Consider the following 5,517-nt stretch of genomic DNA (forward strand, 5'->3'; position numbering starts at 1 on the left):
AAGCAGAATAAATAAATGTTGCCCCCCTGCTGGCTACTTTCTGCAACACAACCCACACACTGACATTTATTTCTCTGTTCTCAAAACACAAATGGATAAAAGAATGAGATTTAGAAAGAAAAGAAATAAAAAATACAACTTTCACACTTAAAGCCAAAATCACACTTAAACTTACCTTGTACAATAACTTGGTGATTTTCTGATTGTTGAAAACGGTTGGAAAAGTAAGAGGCCTTAAAGATGCCTGTGTCATTTTCAGTCAGTCTGTTTATACACAAAGTCAAGTTTTCAGAGCTGAAAACCACTCTCTCTGCATAGTCTTCATCAATATAATCCTTATCAGCAACAAATTTTCCATCAAATGTCCATTGGGCATTTCTATATGGAGGTGGTTTCTTGACATGGAGGCACACAGAGCTGTTCTTTAGTCGATAATGTGTCATCCATGGCTCTGTTGCTGTAACTGGATTGAGGAGAAAAAAAAATTAGGTCAAAAGCAAATAAATATATTTCAGTGTTCTCACAGATGTAGTTGAGAGTCAATAGACATATTGAAAAAATATTATCCAGCATGAATGGACACAAAACTGATTTTAGTTTCTTTATTTCCATTTGGTTTGCAGCACCTTATTACAAATATAGAAAGGATTATTTTAATAAACCTTTCCTGTTAACATACAAAGTATACGATGCCCTGCAAAAGTATTTGTATTCCTTTCATATTTTCATTGAGATTTTAGGAATTAAAGCCTTTTGATTCCGGTGGCAGCATCATGTTGTGCAACAGGGAGGTTGGTCAGGAAAATGGATCAATCTAGACTCAACATTATCCTGGAAAAACCTGTTACAGGCTGTAAAAAACCAGAGAGTTTGGCTGTGGTTCAAAGTGCAGTAAAACAGCAACTAAAGAGTTCAAATAAGATTTTCAAAGGTTTCATAGACTGATTAGATGAAAGGGATCCAGATAAACGGGACAACAGTTCAAATTTTAAGCAGTCCATTATTTTTATGCTGTATAATTCTCGACATGCAGCCAAATCTTCCACTAGGGGGCACTGAAGATGAGAGAACAATAACGTGATGTCCTTTTCCTCACATAAACCATATTAAGAACTTATGGACTCAGCTTGACAATAGTTTTATGGAAAAGGAAAACTGTTCATGTGTCTGAACAGTGACAGCATATCACACTGGGTAACTGTGATATGTTGACATGTTGATCAACATATCAAGAAACTGACAAGAAACTCCATAAATAAAAGGCATGCAGCTCTTATGAAAAAAAAGAGGAACAGTCACTTTTTTAAAAAATGTAAAAAAAAAAAAAAAATGTAAAAAAAATCCAATTTTCTTATCTGATGAAAATAATCAACTGAAGTAACTTAATCGGGGTTGCAAAGAGACAAAATGTTCAAGAGTTTAAGCAATTTAAATATTTGCAAGGCACCATATTTAGTATTTATCAAAAAAACTAAGAAATATGTTTCTAAATGTGCAGATTTCCTTCTCCTGATGTTAAACACACAAAGGTAAAATAGTAATTTCAACTCACCAGTGAAGCTCCAAGTACTCAGCAGAAATATGAGTTTTAAGACAGACATAGTTGTTTATTTAAAGTGTGGTTGAAGAAATGTCACTGACACCAGCACTGAAACTGAGAGCAGAAGTTGTTCATCACATTACAGGAAATCCTCTTCTTGTTTTTCCGAACCAGACTGGGTGCTGCCTGAAAAATAATAGGATTTTTCTTATTAAATAAATACCAATAGATCAGCCCGAGCTCCTTGCTTAGAAATTGATTTGCAATTATTTATCTCCAAATAGATACTGGACAGAGCAGATATTGATCTGGAGAATCAATCCTCGCTCTGCCTTGACACTGGATTTGAGAACTTCAAGCACCACGTCAGCCTAGGTTTTGAAATCAGGGAACATTTTTCCCCAAGTTAAATTATCCAAAGTTGACAAAACTCTGGAAAGCAGGGTTCTTCTGTCATGATTTGTGGTTTGGTGGTGGTGAGGATGGACGCGGTGGACCCAGGTTACGGTAAATAATGGCAATTTAATGGAGGCAACAAAGAGTACGGAAAAGTACAGAAAAGTCCAGGCAGCACAGGTGAGCATTAGGTCAGGAACTCAAACGCTGGAACAGCCAACGACAGAGACTCGGCATGTGACACGACCAGGATCCGACGAGGAGCAAGGGACACAGGTGGGATTAAATACACAAGGAAGGTAATCAGGGAAAACAAGGAACAGCTGGGACAGAGACTCGTTTAACAGAAAACAAGACAGAAACCAAAATCCTTACATTTTCTAGTCCTGCGAGCCCTCGCATCAAACTCAAAATGTGACTTGTAATCTGTCAAAATGACAGATTGGCTTTCAGATTTTTTCCTCACCGTTGTTTTTTTTAAATGGCCAAATGCGACACCTGATCAGGGATTATTCAACTGAGAGCAGTTTTCAACCAGTCAGCCACTGATTTCAGATGATTGAGTTTGAAAGTAGTCTTTCATTATTTTATCTATTTTGTGCGATGTTACATCTCTACTGGCAGCAGCACAATCACACAACATGATACCACCATGGTAAAGTGTTCCTGGTTTTCTTAAGTCCTTTTCACGTCATAGTTCTGCAAGAAACACTCAAGAAGCATTTCTGTACCCACTTGGGTACAGATTTATTTAGTCCCTTTTTACAGAATAAAAGTTGATTCATCACGAAAGCTATGCTCTGTGCTTATATAACCAATATGGGGGTGTGGTCTACAACTTGCGAGATTTACCCAAGCAATACAGAACAACTTCATCTAACTGAGCTCAAGGATTTTAATTCAGATAACTTTAGATTAGCTGACGAGGAGTAGTTGAAAAAACTGGAGTGATTTGAGAAATGATTTTACAGTGTGGATTTGCATGCAATTACTTTTTAAAAACTGTAAACACACCACCAGCACCACCACACCCACACAGCAGCTGCTCAAAGAATCTGGCACCTTGTGTTTTCAAGGTGCTGCTGAAAACACAATTACATTTTAACAAATTAGTAGAAAATCAGTTATACTTACAGAGAAAGAACAGCTTGCAAAGTATAGTGGTCCCCAAAGCCAGGTCTAGACCTGCTGTAGAGCTAATCAGGAAGTACATATGTGACACTCTTTCTGAGTATAATCTTTCTGTTTTCACACCTCTGGTACCACTGACCGCAGCAGCATTATGTGGTTATGTTTCCTATGACATTTCCAGAAAAGCTTTTTGCTTGCTGTCCAAAGGTCCTGTATGCAAAAAATAACTGAAATAAAAACTGTAATTAAAACTGTTATTTGGTCTTTTGCCGAGTTGGTCTCTGTTGCATTTTCTGCTCCAGTTTTGGAGAACCTCTTTGTGTAGTTCTTTGCCAAGTTATAATTTTTTATTTTTTTGCAGTGTTCTGTTTTGTCAGATTCGGGTTATCAAAGCCTACACTGGCCTTTTTGCACTCCATCTTTATCTTTACTGAAGTTACCTAGGTATTTGGAGGACTGTGGTTTATATATGAAACGTTGAAAAGTAATATGTTTGCAACATTTTCACGTCCCTTTGTGTGAGAATTTTCTTAGCTTGGTAATAATTTATTACTGACTGAAAATGCTATGTAAGTTTTTACAACATTGTATTTAATCAGAAGCTACAGGAGCGTTGCACCTTGATGTCATTTGTAGATGTTGTGACTACTGAGGACCATGACGCCTCTTAGGAGCCTCCCTATGGCCTGATGTGGTCTTCACACATAGACACTGTTCAGAATAACTTCCTGTACTTCCTGCTTCAACTCAACAAGTACAACCAGGAAGCTGCGACAGAGACCGTTTCTTTCCCCGGACACTCCAATGAGCACTCAGTGAGCATACAGACCAGTACCATGCACATATTTACTAATTTAACCTCATCCGTCTCACCAGGAAATCATGCTGACAGACACTCCTACTTTATTTCCTCACCACTATAGTTAACCACTGATACTAAAACAAAACTGCTGTTAAAGATCTGCCTGAAAAGACACTCAGTCTCTCTCAAAGCTGACATTTAATATGTAAAAACTAATTACAAGTTAAGTCTTTTACGTTGTTCATCTTTACAAATGGAAGAATAGCTCCGGTATCGTTTACTGAAAACAGTGGATGCATGTAGGAATAAATACCCGACCAGAAGTTCCACATGTTGTGAAAAAATATGTATTTATTACAAACAGAATTAAACATAATCACTGAGCCTCATTAAAAAAGTGGGAGAAAAGTGCAAAAATATTCACAGTAGTCATGAAGGGCTCAGAACATGGCACAATGTTCTGAAGTCCTTCAATTCATGAAAATAAATAAGGTTGATTTACTGAATTAAATTAATTTTCTGCCAATTCACAACAACAAAAAAAAACAAGTCAAATTCATTTCCAATCATTTCAAACTCTGTCCATTGTTTTCGCATCCACCTGAATAATGTGCAGTTGCGCCGCTGGTTCTGATCGTTACCTATGGTGATGGTTGACAGACAGGGTGAGGCGCTCCGTCATCCACTCCAAGGGAAATTCGAAGTTAAACTGCTGCTGTGAACTGAGTCAGTAGGAGGGATTTATACATCCATGAATCATCTTGTCGAAAACTTGTTGATTACCATTTTGGAGGGTTTTTTCTGGTCCTGGTGTGAAAGAGCACAAGATAGACTCCCAAAATGTTCTGGAGCAACTGAAGAACATATTCCTTATGGCATGGAAAAACATTGATGTAAACCAGAATGAGATGAGAGTCTCTGACCAATGCCATCGATCTTGGATAAGCCAAGATCGATGGCAGTATTATAATACATCTGGTGTTCACTTCCTGGTGTTCACTTCCTGGCTTATCTTTCTCCGAGCTGCTCTTGGCTCCTCAGACCCACTTGTCCTCTTGGTGGCGCTACGTGTTCAGGTTTTTTGGCATCTGCAGCACACTATACACCGTTTCTGTTTGTGTGGAGCTCTGGTCCTTATTTACATCGCCGCACCCTGAAATCGAAGTCTTTTGCATGTTCTCGTCTTGTAATGCATCTTGTTTCTTGTCACTTTTGACAGAAGATGCAGTCTTTCTGGGGATGCTGTAGACGGTGTCTACCTCACTGATGCCCTGCTCATGTACTAGGATGCTGATCTCTCTGGGCTGACTGGTTTCCACGTTCTCATACGACGGGTCCGCTTCACTGGAAGATGTCGAGGCTCTGGGCTCAGAAGGCTGCTGGGACTCCAGTGGTCCACTTTGTATTAACTGGGCAGAACACGTTGATTCCTGGAGGAAAAAGTAGAAGCAAAAGACACGTTCTTTAGAAAATAAGGGACAACTTCATAAATAGGGTTAATGTCTCTAATGTTTCATCAATTACACATAATTAGTTGGAATAAAATAACTTTTTTCTCTTGGGTTACCTGATCATGTTTGGCTTTACAATATTTTATGGCAACAACAACAACAGTGAGGAGTATTACAACAGCAATGGGAATGATGAA

General features: G+C 38.4%; 1 long non-coding RNA gene across 1 annotated transcript; it reads right to left on the minus strand.

The window, feature by feature from the left end:
- Window positions 1–4,197: 4,197 nt before the first annotated feature.
- On the minus strand, window positions 4,198–5,517 carry LOC107837536 (uncharacterized). Its single transcript, XR_001663555.1, has 2 exons — window positions 5,437–5,517; window positions 4,198–5,299 (listed from the first exon to the last, which is right to left on the minus strand). It is a non-coding gene; the product is annotated as an uncharacterized LOC107837536 (long non-coding RNA).

This window comes from Poecilia formosa, unplaced genomic scaffold, assembly GCF_000485575.1.
Source record: "Poecilia formosa unplaced genomic scaffold, Poecilia_formosa-5.1.2 Scaffold149, whole genome shotgun sequence".
Classification (NCBI taxonomy): Eukaryota; Metazoa; Chordata; class Actinopteri; order Cyprinodontiformes; family Poeciliidae; genus Poecilia; species Poecilia formosa.